Source organism: Leopardus geoffroyi, chromosome B4 (assembly GCF_018350155.1).
Source record: "Leopardus geoffroyi isolate Oge1 chromosome B4, O.geoffroyi_Oge1_pat1.0, whole genome shotgun sequence".
NCBI lineage: Eukaryota > Metazoa > Chordata > Mammalia > Carnivora > Felidae > Leopardus > Leopardus geoffroyi.
Genome location: NC_059341.1, coordinates 72,826,271 through 72,844,568, shown reverse-complemented (window position 1 = coordinate 72,844,568; position 18,298 = coordinate 72,826,271). Strand labels below are relative to the sequence as shown.

At 38.4% G+C, this 18,298-nt stretch overlaps 1 long non-coding RNA gene across 1 annotated transcript in view; it reads right to left on the bottom strand.

Moving 5' to 3' along the window:
- Positions 1-11,346: 11,346 nt before the first annotated feature.
- The window catches only part of LOC123590614, a 42,239-nt gene continuing 35,287 nt past the window's right edge, over positions 11,347-18,298 (bottom strand). Inside the window, exons 4-6 of the long non-coding RNA XR_006708873.1 lie at positions 16,485-16,550; positions 12,507-12,654; positions 11,347-11,477 (exon numbers count right to left, since the gene is read on the bottom strand). This is a non-coding gene — a long non-coding RNA (uncharacterized LOC123590614). The remainder of the gene's footprint in view (positions 11,478-12,506; positions 12,655-16,484; positions 16,551-18,298) is intronic.

Sequence of the window (18,298 nt, the reverse complement as noted above, 5' to 3'; positions counted from 1 at the left end):
AATATATTGAGAGAGAGGGAAAGTGAAAGAGAGAGTGAACAGTTGGGGTAAAATGTTATAAGCAGACGATCTGGATGAAAGGTATATCGGTATTCTTTGTGCTATTCTTCTTTTTTCGTCCAAGTTTTATTGAAATTCGAGTAAATTCACATATAGAGTAGTATTGGTTTCAGGAGTAGAATTTAGCGATTCATCAATTACATACAACGTCCACTGCTCATCACAAGTGCCCTCCTTAGTATCCATCACCCATTTAGCCCATCCTCCCATTCACCTCCCTTCCATCAACCCCCAGTTTGTCTTCTACATTTAAGAGTCTCTTATGGTTTGCCTCCCTTTCTGTTTTTATCTTATTTTCCTTCCCTTCCCCTAGTTCATCTGTTTTGTTTCTTAAATTCCATGTATGAGTGAAATCATATGGTATTTATCTTTCTGACTTATTTTGCTTAGCATAATACACTCTAGCTCCATCCACATCACTGCAAATGTCATTCTTTATTACGGCTGAGTAATATTGCACTGTATATATATATATATATATATATATATATACATACACACACACACATATATATGTATATATATATATACATATCACCTCTTCTTTATCCATTTGTCAGTCAATGAACATGTGTGCTATTCTTATTTGTGCAACTTTTCTGTAAGTTTGAATTTATTTCCAAATGACAAAATTTTTAAAAAGTGAAACAAATATTTTAATGAGGTCCTCTCTTCATTAAACATTCTCATCATTATTTTTAGTTATTCGATGGCATTTAACATATGCATGACTCCTAGCCACTTACGAAGTCCTTCAGCATCTTTTATTTCGTTGAATCTTCTTCAAGAAGCCCCATTTTACACAGAAGAAAACTGAGAATCAGAAACTTCTCATAGGACCTTGGCTAAATTGTCTTTGTATTTTCACTGCCTCACCCAGTGAACAAAGGAAGTTAAAAAGGCAGGGATGATGAGGAGACCTGTCCCTAAATCACAAACAGAGTTGCACAGGCTGGACTGAGACTCAGAGCTCAGTACCTTTTACTTCTGTGCAGCTACAAAATACCATAAAACACACTCAAATCTCAGACCATGATTAACCATTATTTAATTACTCTTTGGTGATCTCAAGTAACATAATCTCACAATGCTTTGGGCTAACTTTTATGTAAGCCATTTATCATCCTGTAGCTAAGGGAAATAACAGTTGGAAAAAACGTTAATCGAATGCTGGCAGAGCGAGACTACCCTGTAGTAAACTCCAATATATTGCTTTTACCAGTGACACTGTGTAACCTAATAAGATAAAATTATTTTATATAGACATTTTGCTTAAACATAAGAATGAAAAAGATGTTATCAAGATATCTGTACTGCTTATGTTAGTGGCAAACATTACCCTTGATATGAAATTTTATGCATTGCTATTTTGAACACTTCAAAAAAAATTTTTTTATGTTCAGCATTATTTCCCCCAGTTTCATTTTCAGCACCTAAAGTGCTGAAACTCTAGCTAGCTAGAGGAATGGGCTCTCACAAGTGAAGAAGAGACATATTACCAGCAGCAGAAGTGGTTTTTGTGAACTGGCTAGTAATCCTCTTTGTTTTAGTCAGTGCCAGATAACTTTTGACATTTGCTGAACTGGGTTTCTTTTTAAAGTTCAGGAAATTATACTAATTGAAAGCAACAGCAGCACATTAAAAAAAAATGGAAGTGCTAAGAAGAATGGACTCTGAGACTGCGGGTGTTGGGGAGGATTACTTGGTCTAAGTGCACCTATCTGGGTGATGAAGAAAATCTGGTATTGGGGCAGCCATAGGAATATGTTATGATCAGGCTTACTTTCATGAGTGGTCTTCAGTCAGCCTGTATTGATCTGTCTTTTATTCTGTGAGTAATGAATCTAATTCTGGATACTCATATGTAGTCATCATGCATTATAGTTGGGAGATGACAAAGGTGTCATCTGGGGAGGACAGCTGGACATTTGACAAAGTGTGAAGGTGATTAGACTGATTGTTGCTTGTTAATCAACCTTCAATGAGCAGTCCTTTGAGACAAATAGACATGGCTTATGCCTCCTCAATCTGTATTCAGCTCTCCATCCGTTTTCTGGTATGATGTATTGCCCTGTTCATCAGTAAATTAAAAATCAGACGCAAGTTGATTCTTAATGCTTAGCCAAATGAAAATGTTTTGAACAGTTATTCTCATATAGTTTCTCATTTGCATAATTTATAGCAAGAGAATCTTCGATGAGTTATCCACCCTCCATGAATTCTCAGTTTGGTAGATTAGAACCTCATGCCAACATGAGCAAACAAACCTATACGTTTCATTTTAGGGAGAGCAAATTTACTCCCTAGTTTTTCCAGTATATTTTTATTGAGCACCTAATGTATGTCATGGATTGAAGATTCAAAGGTGAATAAGACTGACTCTCTGTTTTTATAATTGGGGAAGTGGATATTTAAACAAATGATCACACACAAAAAATGACAGGCACTAAGAATGGGATGAGCCCAAAGTTCTATGGGACAACTTTTTTGAGAGAGAGAGAGTGTGCATGCTCAAGCGAGTGGGGGAGGGGTAAAGGGAGAAAGAGAAGCTTAAGCAGGCTCCACTCCCATTGCAGAGCCCGATGTATGAGAACATGACCTGGGCCAAAATCAAAAGTAGGATGCTTAACCAATTGAGTCACCCAAGCACCCCTCTATGGGACAATTTTGATAGGCACCTAACCTACTGTATGATAGTGACTTGACCTCTTTGCTCATCAAGAAAGGTTCTGGGGAAGAAGACAGCTAAACTGAGCATTGAAGGACACACAAAGGTTAGCCAGAATAAGGGAACAGAGGGAAGATGAGGATTCTAGGGGCCAAAATATGCAAGAGTCAGGAGAAAAAGCAGAGCAGGGTATATTCTGGGGACTGCAAGTAATTGATATCATTGGACCTAAGGAAGGGACAGATCATGATGATCCTCCAATGCCATTCCAAGAAGCTTGGATTTTATACTGATGGTTTTAAGGCAATATTGAAGGGTTTTAAATAGACATAAAATGATTGAGTGTATAGAGAAAGTATGGGCATGTGGTGAGTCTGGAGGAAAAGATCCAGGGCCACAACTCACATCACCAACATGGTGTACATTTTTAAAGCTGTGTGCTGTGGACAGAAAGGCTGCTAGGAAATAACTGATGGGGTGGAAGAACTTGGAACCCATCTCTGCTCTCTGTCCTTTTAAGGATGGTAAAACACGTCATGTTTATTTTTACAGAATTACACACTCATGGGGCACCTGGGTGGCTCAGTCAGTTAAGCGTCTGACTTTGGTTCAGGTCATGACCTCGCAGTCTGTGGTTTCAAGTCCCATGTCAGATGCCCCATGTGCTGACAGCTCAGAGCCTGGAGCCTGCTTCAGATTCTTTGTCTCCCTTTCTCTCTGGCCCTCCCCTGCTCGTGCTCTGTCTGTCTCTCTCTCTCAAAAATAAACATTAAAAAAAAAAAAAAGAATTACACACTCACAGTGGTATAGTCTAAATAACGTCATTTGATAGAAGCAAGTGACGTTACGCACACTGAAACACTGATACTGACACCTGAGTACCCAAAAAGTGGATGAAGCAAGTTAGGGAAATTATCAGTTACATAATTTCACCAACAATGGCTATTTTACCCTTTCATGTATATCTTGTGAATTCTACATGGAGCATCTGCAAATAAATATGTTGATAGATTAGACCTGAAGAATTATTCCCTTATTAATTCTTAGTTTTAGAATTGAGAAGACTGTATCCTGTTTATTGTGGCACACCTGGTACCTAAGACAGGGACTGCTACACAGTAAATGCTTAGTAGGTGGTTGAAAGTCAAGAATTAAAAACACATACTAAAATAGATTTTCTAGGACCTTTGAGGTTTTCACAAAGATGCTAACAAATTTCTTTAACACAAAATGAATATTAATTTGAAGTCAAATAAATAAATACCATATTCACTTGGGATAAATGTAGCTTCAGATGTGTTTAATACAATTTGCAAAAAGGCAGTGGGAATTGTGTGGGTGAAACTGAATGAGGAATCTGGTCTTTTGTAATTTTGAGCTATTTAAAATGAGAAGGGTTGAGTAGCTTAAAAAACGGATGGGAGGAGCTGGGTCTTAATGGCAACCCACAATTTTCTTCTCATGGTTGTGACTATAGAAAGAACATTTTCTAATTTCCTATAATGCTCACAAAGATGTTTCTAGATCAAGGACTGTGAGACCCTTTGAATGTAAGAGTTGAAAAAGCCTTATATGGTTCTATACACCTACCCCTCAATTGTGTCCAAATTTGAACATACAAGTTTATAATATAAATTAATATAAATAAAATAAATTAATAATTATAAGTTAATAACTATAACCTAGAATAAAGATATTATTATAAATTAATTAACATAAGTAAAATAACCTAATAATTATAACTTATAATTCTATGTACCTTATAGTTTTAAGAAGAATCATATTACATACTTTTTAAATGTTAGCATTCCACTTTTTCTGGTCATTTAAATAATGTTCTTGTGGCATTTATTTTTGCAATAAAAGCCTAAGTTTGCAGCAAGTGGAGTGTAAATTACACATCTATACTCATAAAAGCACAGTCATGAAATTATGCCAACCACATTCTTTCCTAAATGCTGCTTGTATTTTCTTTGGCTTCTTGTCTTTGTATTTTAGTCATATAGACAACAAAGAATAGTTTCATGGAGACTCCTTACTAGGTTGGATAAAAATTGATTACTATCAACGATGTCCGTACCACCCCCTGCACCAGAACATTTGCCTTTGAGTCTATTATTCCTCAGTGCCTTTTGTTGTCATTGTTGCAGTTACAGAATGTGATTTTCAGTTTTAAATTTAAAGTTTCATGCAATGGGGGCGCTTGGGTGGCACAGTCGGTTAAGCGTCCAACTTCAGCTCAGGTCGTGATCTCATGGTTCCTGGGTTTGAGCCCCACATCGGGCTCTGTGCTGACAGCTTTGGGTTCTGTGTCTCCCTCTCTCTGCCCCTCCCCCGTTCATACTCTGTCTCTCTCTGTCTCTCAAAATGAATAAATGTTAAAAAAAATTTAAAGTTTCATGCAACGAAGGAGCTCTTTTCCATTTTTTCCCTGTTGCTGTACTATGCTTTAGTTTCTTTTTTTTTTAATTTTTTTTTCAACGTTTATTTATTTTTGGGACAGAGAGAGACAGAGTATGAATGGGGGAGGGGCAGAGAGAGAGGGAGACACAGAATCGGAAACAGGCTCCAGGCTCTGAGCCATCAGCCCAGAGCCTGACGCGGGGCTCGAACTCACGGACCGCGAGATCGTGACCTGGCTGAAGTCGGACGCTTAACCGACTGCGCCACCCAGGCGCCCCCGCTTTAGTTTCTTTAACGACAGTTCTAAGGAGAGAATATGGGGCGTTGGGATTTAAGTGGAGATCCTGGGACTCCTGGGGGTGGTGACACTGCCACCCTTGCTTTCTGTGGCCGGTACAGGAACTGAAGCAATCACTACCCAACTGAGCACTTAGGGGACCTTTGAGGACAGAATGATTTGAATCGATTAGATGAACAAACATGAAACTGTCATGTATGACCAATAAAGCAACCTCATTTTAAGAGAACCAAATAAATTAAGTTCACAAAAACAAATCGATTTAGGGATGGTATATTTACATTACAAAAAACTGCAAAAATCTTTGAATGGTGAGCTTTCCGATGGAATATAAATTTTCGTACTGGCATTTAAAATTTTTTACTTACGCAGACCCAAGTAAAGCACCCCAATTGTCACATGATAATAGAATGTTTTGCATTTAGTAGGTTTTTGCAGTTCTCAAAGCCCATGGCTGTGCTTCAGCTCATTTGCATCTTCCACCTGGTACATGCAATGCCCTCAGAGCGAGCACAGCCTGGTAGAGAACCTGTGACCTCTAATCCAGCACCACTTCCACCAAACTCCATTCCTACACGGGCGTTTTGTTTGTTTGTTTGCGTTTTTAGTGGAGGTATATGTCTATTGCAAATAACATAGGATTGTTTCAGACACCTGCCTGTATTAATATACTGCTGGAGTTTGGTGCACAGTAGTGAGACGCACCTTTTATACTCTTAAATAATGGACTTTTGTATTGCATTTTAAAATAACCTCCCTTCTATTTGAAAAGGTTTTAGGCAAACCTATTATACCCACATATGGAAAATTTAGGATTGATGCCAATCTTTTTACTAAGTTATGAATATATTTTTTTAATGTTTACTTATTTTTGAGAGAGAGAGACAGAGTACGAGCAGGGGAGGGGCAGAGAGAGAGAGAGAGAGAGAGAGAGAGGGAGACAGAATCTAAAGCAGGCTCCAGGCTCTAAGCTGTCAGCACAGAGCCCGACGCCGGGCTTGAAACCCACAAACCATGAGATCATGACCTGAGCCAAAGTCAGACGCTTAACCAACTGAGCCACTCAGGCACCCCAAGTTAATGAATATTTTTTAAAGTTCTTATTTTAATTCTAGTTAGTAAACATACAGTGTAGCATTAGTTTCAGGTGTACAATACAGTGATTCAACAATTCCACACATCACCCAGTGCTCATCATGACAAGCACACTCCTTAATCTCCATCACCTATTTCACCCATCCCCCACTCCCTGCCTCCTCTCTGGTAACCATCAGTTTGTTCTCTATAGTTGAGAGTCTGTTTTTTGGTTTCTGTGTGTCTGTCTCTCTCTCTCTCTCTCTCTCCAAGTTAACAAATATATCACTAATACTTCATCCTACATTCTGGAGTAGTAAGTTGACATTATTTCTCCCTATAATGAAAATTATTTGCTCCTCAATTTATGCTGTACCCATTGATTTCTTCTGAGAAAATATTACAAGCATGACTTTGATCCACTAATTTAAAGAAAGAGACATCACACACAAGCAGAATGAGTAGAAAATTTATGCTTGACATCACCACTGTGATTTCCTATGAGGGGCTGAATCTAATTTTATTCTGCCGAGAACAAAAAGGGAGTTGGAGACATGCAAAATTACGGAGCATTCAGGTGATGTGTAGCCCATATCAGTCTGTTACACTGAGTGGTTTTTTAAAACTCGATTTAACCAGCACTTGGCACATAGCTGGTGCTCAATAGTACTGACTGGTCAGTTAACTGACTTTGACAAGTTTTGATTTGCCTGGTTTAGTCCTCGCCTGTTTTCCTATTTGCTGCCTGATGGGTCCATCTGTTAACAACCAGTTTCCAGCTTCAGGCTAAGCTCTTCCCTGCAAGATGACCTTCTTGTTGTTTTATTTTCTGAAATGTTTTGAAAAGGGCTTTATTTCTGAGCAGCAGAGATGGCAAACTGTGGCCAGAGTTCCTATTAAGAAATGTGGTTGCTCTGAGAATCGGCGAGCTAGCTATCAGTCCTGTCAGTGTAGGAGGGAGAGCAGACCAAGGCCAGCCATCCATTTCTTCCAGAGGATTTGCTTCATTTGTCTCTTGCTGGCTGGGCAGAACCGATTAGCCCAGTGGACAGACAGTGCGAAGAAACTGTGGTGGCCTCTTGTCTCTCACTCGGCCCCACCTCCCTTCTATGCTATCTGCTGGCTAGTCTGTCTGCCTTTGCAGATTTCTTCTAGCCTCCAGCATCCTTTTTAACCCTGGCCGCTCTGAGGTGGCGTCCCACCTTCTAAAGCCATGCCCCTTTCCATGTCCCACCACCCAAGAGCAAACCTTTATCAGTAGAGACTTTGCTAGCTGGTTATTAAAAGAGTAGCAATTAAACCAATTCACACCAATATATGCAGTAATCTGTAGAAGAATATTTACATTCAGGGGCACCTGGGTGGTTCAGTCAGTTGAGCGTCCGACTCGTGATTTCGGCTCAGGTCATGATCCCAGGGTCGTGGAATTGAGCCCTGCAGTGGGCTGTGTCCTGAGCGTGGGGCCTGTTTGAGGTTCTCTCTCTCCTTCTGCCCCTCTCCCCTGCTCACACACTTTCTCTCTAATACAAACAAACAAGAATATTTACATTTTAGAAGAATACGTTTTTAAACCAAAAAAGTGAAGTTATAATGACAGATTTTGTGTCAGTAAAGATGTGTTTGAACCAGGAATCTTCCAGGTACTTAGTAAATGGAAGTTTATTCTTATTCTTATTCTATATAGATCTTTTGAAAAACGAGAAACAATTTATTGAGATAAAAGCTAACAATTTGCTTATAAACTGGTGCCATGCTTGGTCAAGTCCTGCTAGACTCGACAGCTTTGTAAATAGTTAAGCTGCTATGTAGTTTAGTCAGGAGAACCTCAGTAATTCAATTTATCACTTTCCTTCTCTGATATCAATGAAGGAGGTGATTAATGTTATGGAATTTGTGCCAGAAAGACATTAAAGGCAGTTGCTGCATGGCCTTGGGCATGGCACATGACCTTTCTAAGCCACAGCTTTCCTATTGAGCTCATATGGTTGATGCGTGTGATTCCTGTATAGGGAAAATCATTAATATTCCCAAATACATATATTGAAAGCAATTTCGATCAGAGTCTCACTGTTGTTATTGTTGTTGGTTTTAACCCATCAAAATCATTCTGAAGTTCACATGGAAGAAAAAGTGCATGAGTATTGTCAAGAAAGTTTTGAAAGAAAACAAACAATGAAGGGAACTTGCCATACCAGAGAGTAAACTTTCCTACATGGCTACTACAACCGAAATAATATGGATATTAGCTCAGGAATGAACAAACTGATCAATGAAACAGAACAGAGAGCACAGGAACGGATTCAAGGTTTCTTTAAAATACGAACTTAGTATAGAGTGATGCTTATATTTCAATTTAGTGGGAAAAAGAACAATTACCTTATATATAGCATTAAAGTAATGAAATATTCACCTGAAAGAAAAACAAAGAGATCTGTAACTTGAATAAATACAAAGAGACTATTAGTATATAATGAAGACTATGAATCTTGGGGGTAGGGTAAGGGCATTCATGGGCAAGGCAGAAAAATTCACAGATCATTAAGGAAATAGATTGACTTGAGTATATACATAAAATTTCTGAATGTCAAAAGGCACTATTAAAAAGTTGAGAGACAAATGATAGAGTGGGAAAGAATATTTGCAACAAATATTAGAAGATGCTAATTTCCCTTTTATTTTAGACGACGACTCTTGCAAATGAATAAAAGACAAGAAATATAACAGAAAAATGGGTATACAAGATGATTAGTAATTATTGGATGAAGGAAACAAAAAGTAAACATTTAAAAAGATGCTGTATCACAGTGGTGGTCAGGGATATGTACACTAAAGAAATAAAGAGATATGTTTCATGTATTGGAGAGACAGGAATTTAAAAAAAATGGACCAAATCTACTTTGGCCAAAGTGTGGATAAAACTGATACCTCTTAGACACTACTGGTGAATGCGTGAATTGCTAAAACGTTTTTGAAAGTCACCTGGGGGGCACCTGGGTGGCTCAGTCGGTTAGGCATCTGACTTCAGCTCAGGTCACGATCTCGCGGTCTGTGGGTTCGAGCCCCGTGTCGGGCTCTGGGCTAATGGCTCAGAGCCTGGAGCCTGCTTCCGATTCTGTGTCTCCCTCTCTCTCTGTCCCTCTCCTGTTCATGCTCTGTCTCTCTCTGTCTCAAAAATAAATAAACGTTAAAAAAAATTAAAAAAAATGAAAGTCACCTGGTAATATTAACTTTATTTATTTACAATTTTTTTAATGTTTTATTTTATTCTTTGAGAGACGGAGCATGAATGCGGGAGGGACAGAGAGAGAGGGGGAGACACAGAAATCCGAAGCAGGCTCCAGGCTCTAAGCTGTAGCACAGAGCCTGGTGCAGTGCTTGAACTCATGAACGCGAGATAATGACCTGAGCCAAAGTCAGATGCTCAACCAACAGAGCCACCCAGGTGCCCCGTAATATTGAATTTAAATGTGCAGATCTTTGACCTAGAAATGTCACTTCTAGGAATCTAACTTACCTAAATAGAAGCGCTAGTTTTAAGGAAAAAGCTGAGTGAAACTGCATATTTCTGCATTTAAGAAATGAACACCCCCAAACACTGAAGTGCCCTGAACATCTACCTGTAAGACAAATATTGAATAGGTTATTATTTTATGTATACTCTAGAATATTTTCAAACATTTACATAGGTCTACACTCATTGATTTAGACAAATATCCATGATATATTGTGAAGTGAAAATAACAAGGGCTAAATAATAGTTGTAATACATTTGAATTTTTATAAAGAGGCTGTATAGGTGGGTGTGTGTCCAACTATAGGACTATGTAATATCTGGGGTGTTGGGGGGTCACAGAAAGACTTATGGAAGGATACATTCCAAAATGTTGGAAGCAGAAGAATGGAACTAAATTGGGGGAGGAGAACATTAATTTTCCATATGTCGTTATTGCTTGAATTACTACACAAAGACTTCATTACCTTTATGAGTTGAATTATATCCTCCTCAAATTCATATTTAAAGTCCTACCTGCTCCCCAGTACCCCAGAATGTGCCTTATTTGAAATTAGTACAGAGGTAATCAGTTAAACTAAAATGAGATCATACTGTAGTAGGTGTTCTGATGACTGGTACCCTTATGAAAAGGGGAAATTCAGAGCATCAGACAGGCATCGAGGGAAGCCGATGTGAAGACACAGGGAAAAAGATGGCCATCTACAGTCAAGGAGAGAGACCTGGAGCACCGACCGCCTCCCCTCATAGCCCTCAGAAGGAGCCAACCTTGCTGTCAACATCTTGCTTTTAGACTTCCAGCCTCCAGAACTGCAAGACAACAGATTTCTGTTGTTTAAGCCACCCGATTTGTGGTTCTTTGTGATGGCAGCCCTAGCAAATGGATACAATTATTGTTGAAATTAAAAACCAATAAAGTATTTTGGAAAAAGGTGAAGAATAAAAAGAACTGCATTTTGTATGTTTATGCATTCGAGAAACATTTACTAAGTATCTATAATGTGCTAGGTATTCTATTTTAATTATTTTTCTTAATATTCCAGAAATACCAGAGGGTAAGAATTAGTGTCCACATTTTACAGAAGTTCTGGAACTTTTCCAATGTCACACAATGAATAAATTTCAGGGTAGAAGTCAGAGCTATGCTGTAGCTGCTTTTCTGTGCCAAATCCCACCACTGAGTGCTTGATCTCCTCTTTGTCCATTTCCAATCTTTAGTGAGCATTCAGGAAAAAGTTAGTTCGCCCGTTCCCATTTCTCTAATGTCAACGTGAGGCCCAGAATAATGATGTCAGAATGACATTGCCCATAAAGTATGATACCAAAGTGGAATGATTTTATGGAATCTCCTTTTATTGTATTGCATTGAAGGGAAAGACAGTGAACAATGGTTATAGCTTTCTCTTGGTTGTTTTCAACATTTCATGTTCATTTTTATCTTGCCAGTTGTCTAACCTAGAGAGCTAAAAAAAATAGGAAGATGGAGGAAAGAAATATTTCAGAAGTCATATGACTAAATCATAGATAGGTGGTTTGGCTCAACAATTTGTTTCAGAGTTTTATCAAGGAGAAGTCAAATTGAAAATACCCATGACCTTGTGATACAGATGTTATATTTTCCAAACCTTTTAGTGGAGGGCAGAAGGTTTGTTGCTGTATTTGGAAAGAGCACCCTGATGACCTCTTCTATTAATTCTAGCGATGGCAACTATATATGCAGGATGCTTATTATTTTATGCTACCATTTATGGATAAATTCTTATTGATCCAGCTCAATGATTACTTTCTATCAGCCTCTCTCAGGTCAATTTGTTGCACCTTCTTCTTTGCACTAGTAATACACTTTTACATACAGAATATATAATGTATTCCTAACAACATGTATTCTCTTGCATTATTTATGTGTGAGAACCTTTTGCTAAATTGTAAATTTGTCAGAGTGTAAGACTGCTCAATCTCTACGTTCATTAGGATCTCAAAACCAGGCATACAATAAGTGATCAAGAGAGCAGAGAGGATTAGAGGTGTAGGGTGGGTTAGCAGTGGGATGGCCGAAAAGCAGCATCCCCATCCGGACGGGAGACCACCTCATCATCCATCTTCCCCCCAGGTACTTCACCTCCAGTGGGCATTCTCACAACTCAGTGGTTTGCAGGCCATTCCCTTTTCCAAATGCCCGCTCCTCTTCCTATCCTTCTGTCTCTCTGTCCCTGGCAGAGTACAGTCAGTAGCAGGGATATCAGTGCCATTACTAGTACTGGTAATAGCTGATCCTTCTGTAGCATTTATTGTGTCAGGCCCTGTTCTAAGGCTTTACATACACTAAATCTCTTAGATAGTTACTATTATTAGCCCCATTAAATAGATGATAAAACTAAAGTGCAAAGAGATTAATTAAGTTACACAGCTAATAAGTGATAGAGTCATAATTCAACACAGGCAATCTGGTTCCAGAGTCTATGCTCTAAACCACTATGTCTTCTTAGGCTTACCTCATATGAGGTACATGGGTCATGACGGGCCTTCACCACTGGAAATCATTTCAGGCTCCAGAGACATTATCAAAGAGCCAGACTGGACCTCCCCAAACTGGATCCACAAGTACAGGGGGCAAATCTCCAAAAGATGAAGGATCCAGATCTAATCAAGCATGTGAAGAAAATTCTTACTAGCAGAGGCCAACCATGTCATAGAACTATCTCTATATATTGTAGCATTTATTTGAGTAGAAAATCACTGGACAATAGAACCTTTGGCTTACCTCTCTGGCCAGAAAATGTTTGCCTTTTTCCACATCTGAAAAGAGCTCAATGGGCCTAGTACTCGGAGGAGAACCCACTAATTACGGCTACATACTACTGTCACCATTCTGTAACAGCAACCTCCCTATCGCCACCTAGTGTGCAGAATTAAGCAGGTAAAATGTTCTGAAGTGATCTTTGCATAAGAGGATGACTTGGATTGGATGGCCTTTCATGATCTAATGAAATCTTCCTCTTTTTCTTTATTAGCTTATGGATTTTTCTACTTTCAGTTGGCCCACTGTGATTGGGTTTTTTTCTGAGTTGTCTTTTACCCTAGAAACTTGTATCTTTCCCCTTCAATTATTACTAATTTAATTCTTATGCCTTCCCATTTTCTCACGTGCAACTTCGGTTTTACTTCTCAGAAGAATGAGTCCATTTGAATAACATACTAATCCCAAGTTAAACACTATCCCTCTACATAAGTTAAATAAAAATTAGGCAAAGGTTAAAATGATATCTTTAAATATATTATGGATGTACTTCCAATGAAGTTTTGCCCAACTACCCATAAAAAAAAATAAACCACTATGTCTTCTTTTAAAAAAATATTTATTTATTAATTCTTTTCTTTTCCCCTCAAGTTAGTTAACATACAGTGTAGTCTTGGCTTCAGGAGCAGGCCCCAGGCCTACCACGGGGCTCAAACTCATGATCTCAAGATCAAGAATCACATGCTCTACCAACTGAGTCAGCCGGGTGACCCACTATATCTTCTGAACCAAGGAAACCATACCTGTAATTGATGTGTGGTAGAGAAAGAGAATTGATAAAAGATTATGTATGTAATTTTGTGTATCTATATTGAACTGTTCATAATTAAAATACAAATATCTCATTTAGTTGTCAAACTTCAGTGTAGGGCCAAGGCTTTTTCTTTGAGAACAGTTCTGCTGACTGAAGTTTCTCATAGTTGATCTTGCATTATTTTTATCCTTTTTGCATTTTTCATTAAAGAGGAAGAGAAATTTAAGTGCACTTGCAAAGTAATGAATGCAGTTACTTTTAGGTGTCTTACCTACACAATACAACAACAACTTCAATTTTTTTATAGGGATTGATTCATGGAGAATTTCCAAAGCGTACGTTTTTAGAGACCAACAATTCTATTCCTTTTCATGCTGAAATACAATTGGTTTACAAAATACTTAATTTGAGTAATTACAATCCTTAATACAATTGGCACACATTCTGGGGAATTAACACGTCTGATGTGATAAGCACACAAGTCTTCAGTGAGAGGGGAAAGTCTGGGGCACTCCAGAGGACAGTCACTCCCACCAGGAACCAGTAGCCATGGATTCCAGGCAGTATGTTTCTAGACGGGACAGGAGTGTTGGTTAATCTGATGTTAAGTGGCAGTGACTGAGCAAGTGCTAATGTATTGTGTGTCCTTGCCTCCAAGGCTAATGTATTGTGTGCCTCCTTGCCTCAGCTATCCCTGTGCTGCAAGACTTCTCTGGTCATGTCTCCACCTGACACAGAGGTAATTATTTCCTCTTCAGTGACTGCACAGTACGTTGTTTCTAGTACATACTTACACTTTCTAAAAAAGCGTGGTCATTTTTTGGATTTTTTTATTGTGATAAAATACACACAGCATCAATTTGCCATTTTAACCACTTCTATCTGTATAGTTCAGTGGCATTAGTTACATTCATATTGTTATGCAGCCATCACCACCGCCTATCTCCAGAACTCTTTTCTTCTAGTAGAACTGAAACTCTATACTCATTAAATAGTAACTCTCCATTTCCTCTTCCCCCAGTCCCTGGCAATCACTGTTTTACTTCTGTGTCTATGATTTTAAACATAATAGGTACCTCATATAAGTGGAATCACACAGTATTAGTTTTTGTGTATGTCTATGATTGGCTTATTTCACTTAGCATAATGTACGTCATCAAGGGTCATCCACACTGTAGCACGTGTCGGAATTTCCTTTTTTCAAGCTGAATAATATTCCATTGTATGTATATACCACATTTTGTTTAGAAGTTCATCTGTCCTGGGACAACTGGGTTGCTTCCATGTCTTAGCTATTGTGAGTAATGCTGCAATGGACATGGGCATACAACTATTTCTTCAAGACCCTGCTTTCGATTCTTTTGGGTATTAAATGGGATGTTTTTGTTGTTGTTGTTTTTTAAAAATAGGTAGCTCTTCCTCCCTGGAATGTGTATTACATTTTACATTTTTAGTGGACAGCACACTTCCTGGCGCATAGTAATTTAATAAAGCCTTGTTAATAAAACACACTCTTCTACAGATAAACAGAGATAATCATGGCTCTAGGCCATGCAATTTGTACCCAGAGTACTGCTCAAACCTGTAGTAAAGTTAATTTGAGAACATTACATCATTCTTTTCCTGAAACACTGTGAATCTATCACTAAGATTTCCTTTCCTCCTTTCTCCTCTTTTCCATCAGTTATTGTGTAGAATTATATATGTCTTCTCCCTAAAACTCTGGGGTCTACCTCATTTTTCTAGCTGTAGATTCCTATATATAAATTCTAGGTGGCAGAATTTTCCAAGGAAACCACAAATCACTCTTAATTCATGATGTCTATTTATAAAAGAGTCTATGTCTTTAGAATAAAACATGAAATATCATATTTTTACTTAGCATTTGATGCAGACATTTTGGATAGCTACTGAATGTTTACATCAGCTAACTGATCATCATTACTGCCATGAAAAGATTCAATTTCCAACAGCTTAGAAGGCTGTATGAAACTTCTGAAGGGAGAGTATACATTTTAAAGTTTAAAATAAAAAAAAAAAAGAAAAAAAGGAATGCTTTGAAGCCATTAACATAGGCACACCAGAAACAATTTAGCAAAGAAACATTTCAAAAGAAAAAAGGAACCAAACCCTGATGAGGTTGCTTGCTGTCAGGGACTGTTTGAGCTAAACTGCTGACCCAGTGAAGTCTATGTTATTAGTGAAGTGTTATTAATAACCCTTTTAATGGGATGAGTTCTACATTTTTTTCTCCTTCACTGCTATTATAAGGAAACTATGTATTTTTGGCTTCAGTCATGACATATTAACTTTATTTTTTACAATGATTTCCTGTATGTACTTTTTACTGGTATAATCTATGAGTGATGGTTTGAGAGAAAGTCTAAGAGAACAGAGGAGGAAAAGACCAAAAGAAGAAAAAAGAAAGAATGAAAAGAAAAAGCTCAGGAAATACAGGAATTTTCTATTTATGAGAATTATGTATGAGAATATTTTTTGTTTGCATTTAGATTGTAGCTGTCTTGCTAATTGTTTTTCATTCGAGTTTTATTGAGCTAGGACTTATCTTTCTCACTTTACATTTTATTATTTAGTAAATGATATTATCATGTAAACATATTTGTAAGGGTGAGGATCTGATTTCGGTAATGTGTTTATGAGCTCATTTAAGGACACAAGCTAAGGGGCCACAGAGGGTGAGAAAGGACTTCAGAGGATGCATTCAAGTTCTCACTGCAGAAAACTGAAGGGGAACGTGTGCAATTAGCCTTCATTGCTCTACTCCCAAACCAAAAAAATCTATCGAAGATACCCTTAGTTTTAATTGCAAACACACAAGTCTGCAAACAGTATGGTATTTGTCAGAAGTATCCCTGGACAACGGCAAACTGGGTAATTTTCCTGCATTCCGTGTGTTACCTTCTTTCTAGCTGATGCTCCTGTTCACTGTCCCCTGAACACACGCACACACTGCCCAGCAGTGACCTAGAGAGGAAAGAGTTAGGGAATATTTATTTACAGAGCTTACACACTCTGTATGTGGGGACATACACAATAAAAAATTAGTACACAGCATACGTCAGGTAGGAATAAGTACTCTGAAGTAAATTAAATCTGGAAAAGAGACTAGAGAATTATAAGGGCACATGTGTGTATATGTGGGCATTTATGTGTGCACGCATGTTGGGGAGTACCTAACGAGGTGGTGTTTGAATCAAAGGCTGGAAGAATCATAGGCATGAGCTTTGTAACATCACCCTTAGGCTCAGGCAAGAGGGCAGTTTCCCCAGGCTCTGCTGGCTAGAGGGACCCACATACCACAAACACACAAAAACAAATTTGTAGAGAACACATGAGTGCTTCTGTTACTCAGAACCTGGCGCTCAGTGCTGGCACAGCACAACGAGTGACCCTAAATGTCTCTCCTCGTGAATAAAACTGCTCAGGCTCCAGGGAAACTCTTGTCAAAAATCTCTTGGGCTGTGACCTCAAAACTAAAGGCCACAGTGTCCTAATGCTGTTACGGTGGGTGAGTTGCTCCGCGGTTCAAGCTGGAGAGGATACAAGTAACAGCGGCGCTAAGGTGAAAGACAGGTTATATGGAGTTGTCAGATTCCTCTCGGAAAATAACATATTCTTGCATAGTGAAAAACTATTTCCCATTGATGCTAAATGTCCACTTCCTTCCTTCTTTTCATGTTCTGATTTGTAGTTTTGGAGATACAAATTAATTTGACTTTTTACACTGAAATTAAATGGACATTGAACACCAGAATTGTGGGTCATTTTATGTGTATAAAAATATTTACTACAATTTACATGCTTTTTCCAAAAAAGAAATACAATTTCATCTTTACTTAGACAATTTAATTAAAATTTTGATAGTCATTATAGATATTATTAAATTTAGAAATCTTTGATACTGTCTACTATATCATGTAATAACCATAGCTTTCCACTGAAGAAAAATTGTCACCAAGAAAGTCCATTTGTCAAGGCAAGAGAATATAATCTATTTCATTTGGCAGTTTGTTGTCTTATCATTTTATTTATTTATTCATTTGTTTGTTTTTTGAGAGAGAGCTTGCAAATGAGGAACAGAGAAAGAATCTCAAGCAGGCTCCACGCCCAGCACAGAGCCCGATGCGGGGCTCAATCTCATGACCCGTGAGATCATGACCTGAGCTGAAATCAAGAGTCGGATGCTCAACTGACTGAGTCATCCCGGCACCTCTGTTGTCTAATCGTTTTAAACACAAGATACAGAGTCTCTATTTTCACTTTTGCCTTGGGCTCTTGAAATGCGAAGGGTGAGTCTAGACCCCTGCCAAGATCTGAGGAAAGAAAGTTCTGGGCTGAGGGAAGAGCAAATGAAAAGGCTTTGATAAGAAAATGAGAATGGCACTTGTGAGCATCAGCACACAAGCCAGCTATAACAAGAGGGAGGTAAGCCAAAGTAGGAGCAATAAGAAACAAATGAGAGGCAAGCAGGGGCCAAATAATCTAGGTGTGTCATTGGACGAAATGCGGATTTTAGTCTAAGTGTTGTAGGAAGCCTCTTGAAAACTGAGAGCAGGAAACTGACCCCATAGGTATTAAAAAAAAAATCACTCAGGCTGCTGTAGGGAACAATGCTGGAATTGAGGGAAGAGCCACTAACCTATCACAATGGTTCAGATAAGAGATGATGAGTGTGAGCTAGGGAGATGGTGGGGGAAGTCACTGGAGTTGGT